Source organism: Rutilus rutilus (assembly GCF_951802725.1).
Source record: "Rutilus rutilus genome assembly, chromosome: 2".
In the NCBI taxonomy this organism is placed as follows: Eukaryota; Metazoa; Chordata; class Actinopteri; order Cypriniformes; family Leuciscidae; genus Rutilus; species Rutilus rutilus.
The window spans coordinates 21,740,960-21,759,189 of NC_140210.1; the positions used below are offsets into that span (position 1 = coordinate 21,740,960).

General features: G+C 38.4%; 1 long non-coding RNA gene across 2 annotated transcripts; it reads left to right on the forward strand.

Moving 5' to 3' along the window:
* The first annotated feature begins 11,178 nt into the window (after positions 1–11,178).
* LOC311282026 lies at positions 11,179–17,902 on the forward strand. 2 transcript variants are annotated; one of them, XR_014625873.1, is made up of 5 exons: positions 11,179–11,461; positions 12,481–12,554; positions 12,622–12,756; positions 12,883–12,985; positions 16,978–17,902. It is a non-coding gene; the product is annotated as an uncharacterized lncRNA (long non-coding RNA). The 2 variants fall into 2 exon arrangements; XR_014625874.1 differs by lacking the exon at positions 16,978–17,902 and having other exon boundaries at positions 12,622–13,317.
* Positions 17,903–18,230: the final 328 nt, after the last annotated feature.

Consider the following 18,230-nt stretch of genomic DNA (forward strand, 5'->3'; position numbering starts at 1 on the left):
CATTTTAGTGAACGGAAACAGCTGTACTTATTGTCTCGCACCTCTGAGGTGTGGTTTTCTATGATTTTTAAGTCCAGTTCATTTTGATCAATCAGAAAGGAGTCACTGGTCAAACGCGTTCCCATGGGTATATTTAAAAACACCCAAACTAAGAAAACTGCTGAAATGCATTCCCAGAAGCTCATGTGCTGGTCCAAACCTCTGATCTGTTGATCTAGTTGAAGAACCGAATAAAAATAATTCGTAAGAATCAGACGTCAGTGTTAATCTAGTATAATTTATATACTATTATAAAATGTTTTATATATATATATTAGGGATGTCCCGTTACCACTTTTTCACTTCCGATACCGATACCGCAGCTTTGGCTATTTGCAGATACCGATATCAATCCGATAATTTTTTTTTTTTCTTGAACTAATACTAATAATAATAAAATATATGGAAGCACTTTGCTCAATTAGCCACATAAAAACATCTCAAAACGACTGCCACCCTTTATTCAAAAGACCTTGAGATATGTTTGGTAATTGTACCTGAATAAATTTAAAATTTATTTCAGATCAATATATTTGTTTCCTTAAAATTTTAATTAACTTTAACTTTATTCTCATCTGAATTATAAATCATTTATTTCTGTATAAAATAATACTACCATTAAAACCACATTTGATTTTCTTTTTTAATCAATGTAGAATGTGTAACTTAAAAATAAACAGATTAGTGCTCTGTTTTAGGACAAGAAATGAAAACCAATGCAATATGATGAATGTCCAAAAGATGAGATCATTTTTGCTTTTAAACGCGTGTGCGTGTGTGTGTGAGAGAGATTTTGGTTGGGTGACAGTTGTAGGTTACAGTTTGACCACAGTTTACAGTTTGACAAAAGCACAATGTTGTGTTTTACACAAATATAAGTAGGCTAAACACTTTGCAGTTTTAATGATGTCCTGTATGAACAAAATGACGGAGTATGTTTTTATGTTTCCACTGTTCGATCGTGCCCGTGCCTCTCTCTCTCTGACACACACACACACACACGCACACACATTCCAGCATTGCAATCTTGACATCGCAGCCTGTTCATTATGCTGTGTTCACACCAAACGCGAATAGAGCGGCAAATTCGCGTCTATCGCGTCTAGTTCGATGCTTGAACATTTTGAATCCATTTGCGCGTCCAAAGCGAATAGGACGCGTGTATAAAGTGAGCGTTTGAAGCGAAATAGACGCGCGTTCAGAGCTAAGGCGGGGCTACAGATTAGGTGTCTCTAAAGAACCCGCATATGACTATGCGCGTATCTAACAGTAGTTACGCATTACATTAACTAATGTGCACGTGAGTTTTATTTATTTTATACCGTGTATTCTCCGTGTAAATCCATGCACCAAACCGTTTCGGTTCAATATGAATACATGTACCCCTAATAGGTATCGCATATTTTTTTTCTCCCCTCCGATCTCCGATCTAGCGATCTAGGTATCGGCATGATACCGATGACGTGGATCGGATCGGGACATCCCTAATATATATATATATATACCTAGTAAATACTGTACCATAGTACATGGCTCAGGTAAATGGTAAAAAGAAAATATCAGTGTTTTTTTGTTGTTTTTTTTCATTGATTTCTCCACTCTTTGTCTACTCTTACTCTCCTTAGCACATTCTGAGAGAAGTCACGATGTCCAATTTGTAAACGAATCATCTGAGTCGGATCTTTCAAATGAACCAGTAAATCCAGTTTACAAAACGAGTCTGAATGATTTGTTATGTTGCTCTGATGCCGGCTACACCAGTGTCCTCATCTGATTCCGAGCTATGCGTTTAAAGCCTCCGCCAAGAGCTGCCATCGCGTAGCGGGTGTGCAAACCATCCCATTCTATTGTGAGGCTGTGAACGAAAGCAGCATGAAAGCAGCATGGAACCTGTCTGTCAGCTTGAGCTCCGCTGAAGCGAGTGCAATGAGGAATTTATAATTTCATGTTCATGTGACATCAGAGCTAATATCTCCTCTCATCACTGTCAGGTTCCTCTCAGAACTACACACAGTCCTCCAGGGGTCAGCCTCTGTAATGCTGCGATATTGATTACAGGCTTGTCACTTTGCCAAAGGGGGAACATTTCAACACCAGGCTTTTCTTAGATCTCGGTCTTCATGCCTGACTTTCTCTCTCCATGTCTCTGTCTTCTTCTCTCTGTGACACTTCTTCCATCTCACTCTCCCCTTTTGTTTCTTTGTCTTTCTTACCACACACACATTCGCTCACACTGAGCAGGAAATTACCTGTGTGGAATGTGTATGTTTGGAACAGGTCACCGAGGGCCACGCTGGAGGCACTGACTGTTTCATCCACACTTAGAAGTGGAAAAAATTATCCTTGCTCGCGCTCCTTTTCTCTGCAGGCAGCTCCTTCACTGCCATGCTTCATTTGATAATAGTCACCCCGGTAATGTCTTCAGTGATCTGACCCGTGTGCCTCTCGGTGAAAGCCATCTCTGACCTAATTAATGTGAGTGCGTGAGAGCTTTTAAGACCCGTCAGGGCATCATATCATTACAAAAAAGACTGTTGTTTGTAAGGGTCTTCATGAAAGACTGAGATCCAACTCTCCTTTCTAGTTGGTCTAATATAGAGGTGGAACTTTCCACAAATAGGGTACTAAAAAGGAGGCCTGAAAAAGAAATGGTCAGTGAAAAGATGTGCATTTTATTTAGAGAGAAAATTAAACAAGGTCCGTAAATTTCGCAACCCCATGTCACAGTTTAAAGAGTCCAAAGATGAAGACGAGTCAAAAGTTCCAATCCAAAGGTATTTAATAAAAGAACAAACAGTGTAATCCAACATAGCGTAACAGTGTGCTCAACACACAAACAATAGCCGACAATGAACAGAGGAAACCAAGGGACTTAAGTTATACAATGATAATGAACTAAAAGACTAACAGGTGTGATGAACAAATGAAATGTCATGGTAACTGATAAGAGAGGGAAACTTGAACAAAGGAAACAGGTGGCTGATGATAAACTCAAAGTCCATGAAAATGAAACATATATGTGACATTATGGGAGGAACAGGAGGTGGTAGTTGCCGGTAATGCCCCATGGCAGCTTGCTGGAGGGAAAAGGCATGGTGGAGGGAGTCCTGACGCCACCATGGGGACACATGGAGGTGACGACGGCGCTAGAGGTCGAGCCCACGGTGCAGACGGAGAGCCAATGGAGAGAAGTTATGCAAAAGACGTAGGCAGCCGCAACGGGGCGACCACCCCCCGAGATGGTAGCAAGGATCCGGAGGGCTGAGGTGGAGCTGGAGCGACCAAGGGCGGAGAGCAGCGGACGGCTTGCAAGTCCGTAAGGGAGGCAAGGCAATGTCCGACCCAGGTGGAGCCGACGGTCCGAGGGAGCCCTGTGTGGATAAATGCCCTATGGTCACTGCTGACAATATGGGAGGGAGGAGAGCAGGTAGAGGAGTCAGGGCAATGGGTCGAGGTAGAACAACATGATCTAAGGCTAGAGGCGGAGCCATTGGATCCCCATGTCCTGGAGGAGGTGGCTGAGACAAAAAAAAACTGGCAAGACAACTATCCACAGGAACATTTAGAAAGGAGAGGAGGTGGGAGAGGAAGCTGGGTAGGACTAGCGATTCCAAAACAGAATAATTAAGCTGATACAGGGTTAAAAGTAAATGATAGTCCAGAAACTCACTCTCAGTGACGGGCGGGTGTGTGAGGTTCACACACCTGGTCAGACGGGTTCCACTCAGGCTCGTGTGATGTCAGGCTCGATCGCTCAAATAGAGTGTGTTATTTTGAAAAAATTTGAAAAATTATATATATGCAATACATACAGTAAATGTGTGTGTATATAATCAATCATTTTTCTGTAATTAATCACGATTAATCACACTTAACATTAAAGGTTTTAATGTATTTATTTTTTACATTTAAACTCAAAATTAATGTTGAAACAACATAAAGACAGTAGCCTATATTTTAAATACGTGTTTAATGGCATCTTTTTTTTTTTTTAATTCATAGAGTATCTCTATGAAATTGATTTCTTCACAATTTTAGCCATTAATTATAGCCATTCAGCATTACAGTATAATTGAAAGCTTTTCATTTTAACATTTATTAGGCTTTAAAAAATATAACAACTTTTAATTTAAGTGAACTTAAAACAATCTTCACATAAACCCATTACATGTACATGTAAAATAAAATAAAATTTTAAGCAATGTTACCTAATTTGTTTGTGATAGGAGAAAGTCATGTTGTTATCAGGGTTACAATCCAATTGTAGGAAACTTAATTTAATATTTGAGTTTATTATTACTATTTTTTACAACTAATGTCGTATATTCAGAGATAGTCTGTTGAACTGATATTTGTGACATTCTTTATATATTTTAACTGGAAATGGGACTTTAAATGGAAGCCAGAACGAGACGAGACGAGACCAGAAAACAAACATGCTAGAGACAAGCAATGCATAGAGTTAGAAAGAACTGTGATGTTAATTAACATTGTCCCTTAATCAATAGTATAAAAGCTGAGGGGTTTTTTCTTTTCATTTTGAATCATGGTTGAACATGCAAATGGGTCTCATTGCTCTTAATGTTCTATATTTTCGAAAGGGTCCTCACACAGCCACTCCATTTGTGAATGATAATGTGGACTGCCATGCAGGGACTTGCTTTTTGTATCAAAGCTTTTTAAAGAAGATTTGCCGCTCTGCCCGGCTTCCATCCTTGCATTGGAAGACTAGATAATCTGATCCATCTAAGCACCCTCAACAAGGATTTACATATTTGAGGTCGTCTTTTTCAAGAAAATTGGAATTTGCAATTAGATGAGAGCGACACTCTTTTTGTGTGTGCGGCCCACTTCAGAGATGTTGTTTTTCCGAGTCAAATGATGCATCTCCCTGCGTCTTCCCTTTTCCGCAGCCCATATGTGCTCCCAGAGACCACGGAGCCGTGGGAGAAAAATGGATTACAAATGAGAAATTACCGCTGTGGAATGAGAGGAAAACACATTGCTTAAATTTCCTTGTCTTTCAGGTATTGAGCGATTTGTCTCAAATGCGCCGTAGAAATGAAAATATGAAGCTTTTTCCCAACATGAATTTGAATCAGCCCCCGGCTATGCTATTGACCCTCAATCACAGCTTACAGCTCTTCCGAGGTTTGGAGTTATGCTTTCTCTGTGCATATCACCATACAGCTCCCTCCCTTCTCCCTCCATCCTCTACATTTATGGAGAGAGAAAACGCTTCATGTGCAAAGAAACAAAACGCTTTGTTGTTTTTTTGACGTGTAAAATCTTTCTTCGAAGATTATTATTTGTTTATGCCACTGCATATCAGGGCCTATTTTCTTTTTGATGACATTGTGAGACACGAAAAATACTAATGTTAAATTTAAGTTACGGATGATTGGGCACAGACCGCCTTGTCCCTCCGCTGACCAGACACCAGTTGTCGACGACACCTCCCCGTATTATATGCGTGCCATCTTCAATCCATATTTGCCTAATCAAACAACATTCATATCAGTGCTAATAATCAGAGGCGCTGCAGAGCCTGCCTGGCCGCGATATCATCACTCTCATATTCCACTCATATCCGAAATGCGCTATCTGCGCTTCACAGATTACCGTTACAGAATTACCCTACGCCAATGTTCAAAGCGCTCCTCTCTCTCCTGCCTCCAGCAATTTAAACATTCCCACTTGCTCCCGAGTTTCACCGTTAATGCCATCAGTCAGGAATGAGGAGAGAGGCGCAATATGGATTGGAAAAGTTTTTATAGTTGTAAAATAATGTAGGAGGGTCATTATTGTTATAGTATAAGAGGTACAGGAATGTTGTGTGGAATGTCTGTGTCTGTGTGTGTGTGTCTATATCTCAGTATTATTATTATTTTTTTGTCAACTACCAACTTGATTGCTATTTAAAATAATCTTTAAAAAAAAACACACCTAACAGTTTTAATAAATTGTTTTTCTTTTTGAAAGTCTGCTCAAGCAAAGTAGTGAAATTATTTACAGGTCATATATGTTGACTAAATTGTTATATTGTGAGAAAATGATAGCTAGTTTAATTTCCATATTTCAATATTGTGAGTTTATTATTTTATCCAGTAAATCAAGATATAACAATAAACTGCAAAGTAGGAATGACCCGTCCACCCTGAAGAGATGACCTCCCTCTCTCTGCCATCAATCAAAATAATGAGACATTATTGGATTTAGGTGACTATCCTACAACTGGTATTATTATTTTTTTATAAGAATTCTTTATCCCATCTCGATGGATGGATGGACGAAGCGATTTATCTTTATCCGTTCATCCGTCAAGAAATTTAAGTCCTGCATTAGCAGCTAAAAGGTTCTGTGTTCACTCTCCTTTTTTACATTAGTTGATTAATTCAGCCCTTATCATGCATAAATAAATAAATAAAAAGCTAAATAAGATAAATTAAGCTACAGTAACCCACCACAGATATTTAGAGCACAGCAGACCAGACAGCACACAAGGACTCTCCATCTTTCTCTCTCTCTCTCTGCCTGATATTATACCGTAGCGCAGGAAATATGAATTATGCTCACACTGAGCTGCTACAGTGATTGGTTTATGTATTCTACTCATTTGCATAGGGTGAGGCCACAGTGTCCAAGTAAATGGCATCGACGATGGATGATCCAATCAGCAGCACATGGCACAAAAAGATGATAGACAATAAATTTGATTTAAAAAGGCTCCACAAAATAAGCTACAGCTCCTTTATGATCACAGCCAGTCCTGACACGTTGAAAACAGAAACACCAGATTTTTACTAAGTGTAGTGTCTGGCCATGGCCAAATATGTGGCAGTGAAATGAAAATGAATAGCTTTTGGCTTGCCTCATTCACTACTAAAGGTATAACTGTCTAAACGAGTATTCACTGACATCCATTACATTTAAGTGAGTACTTTTGTAACAGTTATCAGCGATCAGAGAAATATAATTTGAGATGTATAGCTGAGGTTTTGCTGTTACTATAGGCATATTATTATATACAAGAAGGCTGTCTTACAAATGCTTCCCACTAAGGGAAAAAAGCCACCTCTGCAAATACTGACACACAAGATACATCCTACCATAATCATAATCACTCATTGGGGCTGTAGCAGTCATTATGGCCTTATTAAATAGATTTTCATTGAACACAGTCAATTAATCAAACAGGTCAATTGGACTGAGTTGAATTTTCCACAGATGGCTCATGGTTAGAGCAGCAGTAATAGCATGGGTAGACTCAAGGCCTGGGGAACAGCAATCATATGGATAATGTCAAGGGGAAAATGTTCTTGCCTGCAGTTAGCAGTAAACCTGCACTATGGAATTCGGGGGTGCTTATTTAATTTGTTAGAGAAATGAGAGCAGAATTAATTTAATTTAAAGCACAGGCCTGGAATGCTGACCGGATACGGCACAAGTTTGCCTTTAATCTCCGCCCGTCTTCTCTTTCATTCTCAGGTGCTGCAGATGTATCTAAATTTATCTGTGCCACTTTCATTTTTACTCAGATTTTAACATCCTGACATTTTAAAGTATTTTTTTGCATGGGCGGTAGTGAGAACTGCGCAGAGATGATGCAGGGAAGCAATCAAGATCTCATGGCAGCGAAGTAGCACAAATGAACAAATCAGTTTACCTCGCTTTGATGGATGAGTCATTTGTCAGGAGGGATGTTCAAGAAGCTGCACAAACACTTTTTATTCCAACATCAGAAAACAAACATTCTCCTAATGTTCAACAAATGCTACTTTCCTAGTCCATGACCTCCTGATAATAGCGGAAATACCAGCCAAGCATTGAGAGACGGATCCAAATGCATGTGCGCACTCAGAATCCAACTGAGACATCATCAGCGGATAGACAAAACACTTGGGAAGGCATGCAGTAATTCAGGGAAACTGTGGGGTGATACACAGGGCTATGGAGACACAATGAGAATATGGGGATGTAGTCACACATTTCAACTTTGCACTGTAAAAAACAAAAAAGCAAAACAAAAGAATTGTTGAGAAAAGCTAAACAAAATATCAAGTCGACATGATGCAAGAAGATTTGAGTTTGAGGACGTAAACAGCTCCGGGTAGAATGTCACGATTTGCCATCTCGTAATTACGTTATGACATGGTGTGACCACAGCATAAGCTCGTTGTTTTGGTTCATGAGGAACTTTGAAAGGCATGTAATGCAATGTAATTTATTCCTGTGATGGCTAAGCAGAAATCTCAGCTGTCAGTCTTCAGTGTCACCGATCCTTCAGGAATCATTCTAATATGCTGATTTGCTGCTCGGGAAACATTTATTGAAAACAATGCTGCTTAATATTTTTGTGGAAAATGTGAATGTGATTTGTCCAGCATTATTTGATTAATAGAAAGTTCAAAAGAACATTTGAAATAGAAATATGTTGTAACAATGTAAAAAGTCTTCACTGTCACTTTTGATCAGTCTAATCCATCCTTGCTAAATAAAACAAACAAAAATCTTTCTTACCCCAAACTTTTGAACTGCATATATATTACTAGGTATACTATATAATACTTTCTTATGTGGACCACATAAGAAGATATTTTGAAAAAAATCTCTGTGTTTATTTTGTCATTGGGGATCAAAATGACATTGGACCCCATTGACTTTTTGAATGAACCAAAAACACTATTATTTCAAAATATTTTTCATATCTTTTGTGTTTGTGTGTGTGTGAGTGTGAGTCTGAGTGTGAGTGTATACCACAGAAGAGGGAAAGTCATACAGGTTTGGGATGACATGAGAGTGTGTAAATTATCTCTGAATTTTCATTTTGGGTGAACTATTCCTTTAAGTAGTATCTCCATTTGGAAAGGTGTGCTGCTGCTTTTTATCTGTGAGTCAGACCCAGGTTGAGCGGTTGACGGAGTATGAGGTTAATTCCCCCAAACACCCCCCCTCCCCCCACCAGCATGTGTGTGCAGGCTGAAATGTTGACAGTAAGGTTATAAGGAGAGTGTATTGCACCTCAGGCTTGCCCTGTCTCTTAGTGAGCTGCCGATAGCTTGGAAGTGACAGCTATCCTCTTGTTGATGTTTACAGGAATTACAGTCGCTGTATGTTCAGAGAGGTTGTGTGTGTACTCAGGCTCTGGTGTTTGTCCAGCGTTTGTGCATTGAATTAATGTGTGTGTGCGCGACCGTGTGAGAGCGTGTTTGGTTTTTGGGTCATTAGACATGTTAAGTATACGACCCTGTGTATTCGAAAAGGATTAGGTTTGTTGGTCTATTAGGCTTTCCTGTCAAAGTTTTCATTTGTGTGTGACTAAATGTGAATGGGTGAAGATTTATGTTTCAGTGTGTGTGTTTTGTATTATCTGGTATTATGCATTTGTGATGAGAGTGTGTTTCTATTTCTGTGTGTACTTTCACACATGTCACTGAGCTAAATTTAGGTGGAGGCCACACACACACTCAGATCAGGTGTGAGGAGGGCCGCCAGCCTGATTACAGCCCATCACAGGAAGTTGTCAAGATGGCCCCCTAGCAACACCTCGATGGCAACAACAGCCACAGACATGCACACAAACAAGAAAGGTTAAAGTCTCACCTCTCTCTCTTTCACCCTTTCCTCAGTCTTATTCTCTCACACAGACACACACATCACGCTGGCACATACCTACTAAAATCCACCACAAAAAATTAGATCATTCAACTAATTTGGGATGGGCAGGATGGTCATGAGGTTGACTAGTTTACCTTAAAAAAAAAAAAAAAACATTAATACATTTGGTTGGTGATGAACATTTGGTTTTGGAACATAATACATTTGGTTGGTTTTTATTCACATATTAACATATCAACTCACACATCAGTCGTGGTAAACGGAAGCAGAGAATGTCTAATGAGGGGAGAAGTGCCACTCAATAAACTTCCGGTTGCAGTTCCACTCTTGTTCCATATGAGGGCGCTCACATCTCGAGGTCTATGGAGCTATACCGCTCAAAATCCACTTTTCTTAGGATATAATTTTTTGTCTAGTAATTTGAATGTTGTTTTCGAAAGGGGATCCAAAGAAATTACACATTGCTTGGTGTTAGATTTTTTAGTCACTTATTTGCTTTAAAAAGTCTTTCAAAATGTCAATGCCGTCAGAATGCTGACGTCATTAGCAGAATGCTATAGCGTGTTATGGGCAACAACAACTCAACCTGTAAGAAATTGAAAAGAAATAAGTACTCGTTCATTCAACTTTCGATCTATAACCCATGTTGAACTTGCAAAACCTACAATCAAATCTGAGATTTCTCAACGGCAATCGGGTGAGGGAGACAAATTTAGCCGTCTAGCCCCATTGACTCCCATTCATTTTGCACTCATGGCGAGCGCCCCCAGTGGAACTCTGATTGGAACTACAACCAATAGGACTTAATAGGGCGTTGGAGTGAACAGGCTTTCCGTAGACGGGCTTTGACGGAAGCTTAAGCATGTTCGCTTGACGTGCGAGAACCAATGAGGTTCATTCTCGTGTTACGCAGCACAAATGAGCTTCTGCAAGAACCAGTGGGGTTTATTCTACTGTATTACGCAGCACATTTAAGCTTCCACAAGAACCAATGAGGTTTGTTCTCGTGTTACGCAGCACATTTGATGAACAGATTTAATTTAGTATTTTATTCACTGATCAGCAAACATAAACAGAAGCTCAACTGAACCTGTTTGACGCACGAGGACAAACCTCAGTGGAAGGGCTGTCGCTATAACCGCAATATTGTAGTACCGCACTACTGACATGCCAAACGCAAAGGAATGCAAGTAACTGCAGCAACCGTGATATTCGCATGTTTCTTTTTTCATAAGGCTATACCCTTCTTGTTTTGAACTTTGTGCAATGTGTATTGAATGTTAAATAAGTTAATTATGATTACAAGACTGTTTATCATGGTGATTTGTACAGAGGATTCATGGATTTGCACTTAAGCCTAAACAGACAGTGAATGAGAGATCGACTGAGTGTGTGCGATTACCTGCGTCAGTCTTTGAGGTCAAGTCAAGTCATATATATTCGAGAAAAGGTTGCCGTGTCTAAGGAAAGCGAAATATTTGTCGTATCATGCTTTTAACGTTTAAGGGTACACTGTAAAAAATCCAACTTGCAAATTGTTAACTCAGTTTAAAATTTTAAGTTGAGTGGGCAAATTTTTTACTGCAATGTTGAGTTTACTTATAAAAACTATTTAACTGCAAGTGCACTACTATTTTGTCCAATAAACACAAACAATTAAGTTGAGAAAACTTAATATTTTGATTTCATAGTTCGAACGTTTAACTTCCCGTCATCGCGCATGCGCAGTCTGTCTCGCTGTACGTTACTTGGGGTTTCCTCCTCCAACCACGCTATCGAAGGGACTGGATTTCATCTGATTGCGGTAAGTTTTCTTTAAGCTTTATGAATGAAAATAGGCTATAAATTGTACACATATGTTGATAAAATATAGTATTATGTTAAAAGATATATTTTGTGGTGACGATAAGTTTCTATTGTTAGAGATTATCCACGTAGCACATTGCTACTTAACGTGCTAAAGTTACCCAGACTAACGTTAGAGTGAGGAAACATGCTTGAAAAAGAAGGACAAGGACGTGCATGGTGTTTAAAAGATGTTAAAAATGTTAAGCTCAGTAAGTCGTGAATAAAGACTTAAATGCGGTGCTTGCGCTGATTGAGAGACAGAAAGCTGCTTCTCTCGGACTCGGACAGAATCTGAGTGCGAATTCAGCTATCTTTCGTGGCGTATTGCGATTTAATAATGACATACACATACAATTATGTCAATAACAAAAAACAAAACTAAAAAAGTATTCAAGTAAACACAGTCGGCGATGTCTTAAGTGAACATAACCAATTTGGTGAAACCTAGATGTTTCAGTATTAGATCCATGAGCTCTTAAAGTGACCGCAGTCCGTTCAATTTAATTTCAAGTTTATTTGTCACGTATACAAATTTCAGTTACAATTTGTACATGCTTAGGTTGAGGCTCAGTCATTCTACAGTAGTGCAATATAATTAAATACAATACAATTTAGAGGAAAAATGTAGAAGCCTATGCAAAACTAATGTGTTATGTTAAAAATATGTATGTTAGCTTTGCATATCAAATAATAGAATGGGTAGTATGTGTGCGGTATGTTTTAAAGTGAATAGGATAAAAATATTGTGTATCCTTAAATATTAGGCCAAATCCTTAATGTTAATCAATTAACAAAAGACAAAATCGCTGTAAATACAGTGAAACCTATGCATTGATTCTTTTTCCATTTGATTATTCATTTTCTGTATTATTTTTGCTACATGTTAAATTAACTACTAACTGTAACTGATTTTTTTGTTGTTGTTTTGTTTAATAAAATTATGTATCTTTGTTCTGTTGTATTTGTCCTTTTTAGACTAAAGAACAGCAGTACAGTGACAAGATCCTTGGATGTGCTAAAACAGTGGCCTTTATTTTTTAAAAGATCAGGTGAGTTGAACTGAATTTACTTACTGTTTCTTACTGTTTCAACAAGGTTTTTTTTTTTTTTTTTCAGGGTCTCTGCTCTCTGCTGAGTATTACAGTATCACACAAACTGATCCGAAGAGCACCTTTTTCTCTTAGTTAAATGAATACACATCTAGTTGTACAGAGCAAGTGGTGGAGATGAAGATCCTCACTTGATCATCAAGTAATTATTTTGCATGTGATCATATCTCTCTGGTTAAAGGCTGAATGGTGCCATCTCTTTTTCAAGGTAATTCCCATGCTTCACTTTGTATATAACTTGTTCCGTATTTGTTTTTCTGTCTTTCAGACACAGAAACTCCAATGTGCTTCCTCAAAGAAAGTCTACAACTCTTAAAGGTCTGCCTTTGTTTATGAGGGAAAAGTCTGGAAACATCCTGAAGACTTGCCTGGTAAGAAGATCATCAGCATATACACTCACACCTGATATATTTCACCTATTTACCAGATGCTGTTAAGAGATAGGTTTTGTGTGATATACAAAACTTATCATCAACAGACAAAGTCATGGTAAAAATTACTTTATTAAATAATTGTAGTTGAAACTTTCTCAGTGATCAGTTTGACTTCATCTGATAGCACAAATTCAACAAGCTGTTATTTTACCAAAGCAAAGACAGTGGAAAATTACTGCTTCACAACACTGTCCGGAGACATTCCCTCTGATATCTAACCTGTTAAAACAATACAGTGCACAATCATAAGGTTAAACAGTAATGTAGCAATAGCAGAGTAAATTAAAGCTGCAAGCAGCGATGAAAGGGCCCTCGCACCCGTGCCATCAACACTCGGTGGCTTTAGGAAGGCAGAGCATGGTTGGGAAATGTACATTTAAGGAGGTATATATAGTAAGAGTATGTCAAAGTCAGTTACAAAATGTTTTGTATAATGGTGATAATAGCATGCTTCATGACTCAGCTAAGTGTTGCTAGCATGTTCAGTCTGTTTCTAGCATGCTTAGTACACAATAATTATGTGGTTAGTACTGCACGGTGTTAACCATGTCAGTTTCTGTTGCCAGTAGGTGGCGTTATGACTATAACTGAATATGAGCATGGATGTGTGTTCAGGACAGAACTCTTATCAAACATGTGAAGTTTGGTGCAAATTGGACATTGCCTTCTTGAGTAACAACAAAGTCATGTTTCATTGAATTAGCATTCTTTAGAACTTAGCTAAGCATTGTTAGCATGTTTTAACATGTTGCTAGAACGGCATCAACGTGTTAAACATGTCACTTCCTGTTGCCAGTTGGTGGCGCTATTACTATAACTGAACATTCTCATGTAGATGTGTTCAGGCCATGACTCTTATCAAAAGTGTGAAGTTTGGGGCAGATTGGACATTCCATGCCTGAGTTACAGCAAATTCCTATTTAATTGCAATAATAGCATGCTTTAGCACTTGGCTAAGAGTTTGCTAGCATGTTTTAGCATGTTTCTAGTATGTTGTTAGCATGTTTAACACTTGCTGGCACTTTTTTATATGTTATTAGGAGTCCACAACAGTGTTAAACATGTCACTTCCTGTTGCCAGCAGGTGGCGCTATGACTATAACTGAATATAAGCATGGTCATGTGTTCAGGACAGAACGCTTATCAAAAGTGTGAAGTTTGGGGCAGATTGGACATTCCATGCCTGAGTTACAGCAAATTCATATTTAATTGCAGTAATATCATTCTTTAGCACTTAGCTAAGTGTTTGCTATTATGTTTTAGCATGTCTCTAGTATGTTGGTAGGATGTTAAGCACCTACTGGCATTTTTTTATATGTTATTAGGAGTCAAGAACAGTGTTAAACGTCACTTCCTGTTGCCAGCAGGTGGCGCTATGACTATAACTAAATATGAGCATGGACATGTGTTCAAGAGATAACTCTTATCAAACGTGTGACGTTTGGGGTAGATTGTACATTGCCTTCTTGAGTAACAACAAAGTCCTGTTTCATTGAATTAGCATGCTTTAGCACTTAGCTAAGTATTGCTAGCATGTTTTAATATGTTTCTAGCATGTTTAGAACACAATGGCATTTTTAACATGTTGCTAGAACGGCATCAACGTGTTAAACATGTCACTTCCTGTTGCCAGTAGGTGGCGCTATTACTATAACTGAATTTGAGCATAGGCATGCGTTCAGGCCATGATTCTTATCAAACATGTGAAGTTTGGGGCAGATTGGACGTTCCATGCCTGAGTTACAGCAAATTCCTATTTAATTGCAGTAATAGCATGCTTTATCACTTAGCTAAGTGTTTGCTAGCATGTTTCTAGTATGTTGCTAACCTGTTTAGCACTTGCTGGCTCTTTTATATATGTTATTAGGAGACCACAACAGTGTTAAACATGTCACTTCCTGTTGACAGCAGGTGGCGCTATTACTATAACTGAATATTCTCATGTAGATGTGTTCAGGCCATGACTCTTATCAAACGTGTGAAGTTTGGGGCAGATTGGACATTCCATGCCTGTGTTACAGCAAATTCCTATTTAATTGCAGCAATAGCATGCTTTAGCACTTAGCTAAGTGTTTGCTAGCATGTTTTAGCATGTTTCTACTATGTTGTTAGCATGTTTAGCACTTGCTGGCACTTTTTTATATGTTTTTATATGTCCACAACAGTGTTTAACATGTCACTTCCTGTTGCCAGCAGGTGGCACTATGACTGTAACTGAATATGAGCATGGTCATGTGTTCAGGACAGAACGTTTATTAAAAGTGTGAAGTTTGGCGCATATTGGACATTGCCTTCTTGAGTAACAACAACATCCTGTTTCATTGAATTAGCATGCTTTACCACTTAGCTAAGTATTGCTAGCATGTTTTAACATTAGCTAGCATGTTTTAACATGTTTCTAGCATGTTTAGACCTCAATGGCATTTTTAACATGTTGCTAGAATGGCATCAACGTGTTAAACATGACACTTCCTGTTGCCAGTAGGTGGCGCTATTACTATAACTGAATATTCTCATGTAGATGTGTTCAGGACAGAACGCTTATCAAAAGTGTGAAGTTTGGGGCAGATTGGACATTCCATGCCTGAGTTACAGCAAATTCCTATTTAATTGCAATAATAGCATGCTTTAGCACTTAGCTAAGAGTTTGCTAGCATGTTTTAGCATGCTTCTAGTATGTTGTTAGCATGTTTAGCACTTGCTGGCACTTTTTTATATGTTATTAGGAGTCCATAACAGTGTTAAACATGTCACTTCCTGTTGCCAGCAGGTGGCGCTATGACTATAACTGAATATGAGCATGGCCATGTGTTCAGGACAGAACTCTTATCAAACGTGTGAAGTTTGGGGCAGATTGGACATTCCATGCCTGAGTTACAGCAACTTCCTGTTTCATGGCGAAACATCGAAATTTGTAAGGCCGCCGAGGACCCGCCCTTCGACGAAAACTCAAGATCTTCGCAATTTAACGTCGCAAAGGCCTTAAGATTACACTCACCAAATTTGAAGATGATCAGATTAAAACTGTAGGAGGAGTTCGTTAAAGTACGAGGCCTGAAAATGGCAAAAACTGCACAAAAATCTGAGAGGAAGTTCAAAATGGCTGACTTCCTGTTGTGTTTAGGGCTATGCTCCAAGAGACTTTTTTGTAGGTATTAGGTCATTACACGTATGTACCGAATTTCGTGCACGTACGTTGAACGTTGCGGGAGGCGCACTCCGTTGAACTTTTATAGGTGGCGCTATCGAGCCATTTTGCCCCGTCCAATTCTGAAACCTATATCAGATGTAAATTTTCGCCAGTTCTGACGCGTGTGCAAAGTTTCGTGAGTTTTCGCGCATGTTTAGGCCCTCAAAAATGCAATTCAATGCGGAGAAGAATAATAATAATAATAATAATAAACAGAGCAATTCCAAGAGGGTCCTCACACCATCGGTGCTCGGGCCCTAATAAAATTAATATAATATGAAAGAATATGAATATAGGAGATATAAACAAGAAAAGGCAGCATGAAAGTAATCCATGTGACTCTAGTGATTTAAACCAATCTTCACTGATGCAATATGACCAGTTTTGGGTGATGAACAGAATGTGTGCCTTAATACATGTACGATTTTGGGTGACCTAAAATAACTAAACTAAAACTAAAAAAAAGCATTAAATCAGAATGGCCGTGGATTCTGCTGTGGACGAATGCCACAGGCAATCACATCAGTGCTGATATGGCATTGTTTGGAGTTGGGAAAATGTTTTCCGTTTATCAGTTTTAGCTCTATGGCTGAATTTGAACATGCTTAAAAAACATGACCACCTTTACTTTTCAAGTGAAGTTACATGAGCATACCTTTAGGAACACTCTGTGGTCTAACATAATTCAATACAATAAAAAAATGACCCTAATTTTATGCTGATTTATTTTCTACTGCAGGACACAGAGCCAGAAGACATTCACAAGGGGAGAAGATGAGGACCTTAACTATCGTTGAAGATGATGTTGCCACTATCCACTCAAACCCAAATATAAGGTGCCTCTCTGTAGTACTATAAGAGCAGTTTTGGCCAGATAATGTGCAAGACCTTTGCCACAGTTGTTACTCTCCTCTTTGGCTTGATTTATGGCCCCAATGTTAACTATTCTAAAGCATTAAAATACACCAGTAGTAACTGGTTAAGAAAAAAATTGTTTAGTTTGTTTAGAAAAAAAAAACGTTTATTTATCTTGACCTAAAGTGCTCCGCAAGGCTGATTTTTTTTTTTTTTTGCATAGTCCTTCAAAAGATTGTCCAAGTAGCTGCAATCCATATGGATAATTGTAAGGTTGAGCATTTATTTATTCCAGTTTGTACTCTAATTTTGTGCATAGTGTTTTTTTTTTTTTTTTAAATAAATCTTGAAGAGTGGAATAGAACTTCATCACCTTAAAATATGTGTACCTAATGCAAATAGAAAATGTGTTGTTTTGCAGAATATTTGTCAATAAATAAGTTCTGTAATGATAGCAATGTCTTTTGTATTGTGTTGTATTTACAGTATGGTTTACTCCCTGCATTTGGATTCTTAATGTGAAGGCTGTACAAGTATCTGGGTGAGATATTTGAAAAAGTTGAATCAACTTAAAAAAGTAAAAAAGTTGAATCAACTTAAAAAAGTTAAAAATTGAATCAACTTAAAAAAGTGAAGCAACCAGCTGCAAAGCTTTTTTGAGTTTACTGAACTTCAGGACCTCTGTAGTTGTGCTTACTCGTTTCTTTGAGTTGGACTGGTAGTTGGATGAACTTCGACCACTGAAGTTGAGTAAACTCAAAAATGCTTTGCAGCTGGTTGCTTCACTTTTTTAAGTTTACTCAACTTTTTATTTTTTACAGTGTATTTACCATGAATGGTGGCAGCGGCAGCAGTGGTCAGCATTCCAAAGCGCAAGGAAGTTGCGAAAAAATCAGCTAGTCACACATTAAATCAATGCCATTGGTCTCTATTAAATGAAGCATCAGCTTCAGCATTACCCATGCGGCGCATTGCTGGTCAGCTGAGCCTTGAAAAGTGGAGCTCAAAGTTAAAAATAATAAACACCTTGTTTCATTACATCTATCTTTTAATGAATCAGCATTTTTGAACGTGTTCGTTGAATGAGCGGTTTAATGACTCTCAAAGACAGTCCGTTGCCGTAACTGCGTGCTGAGT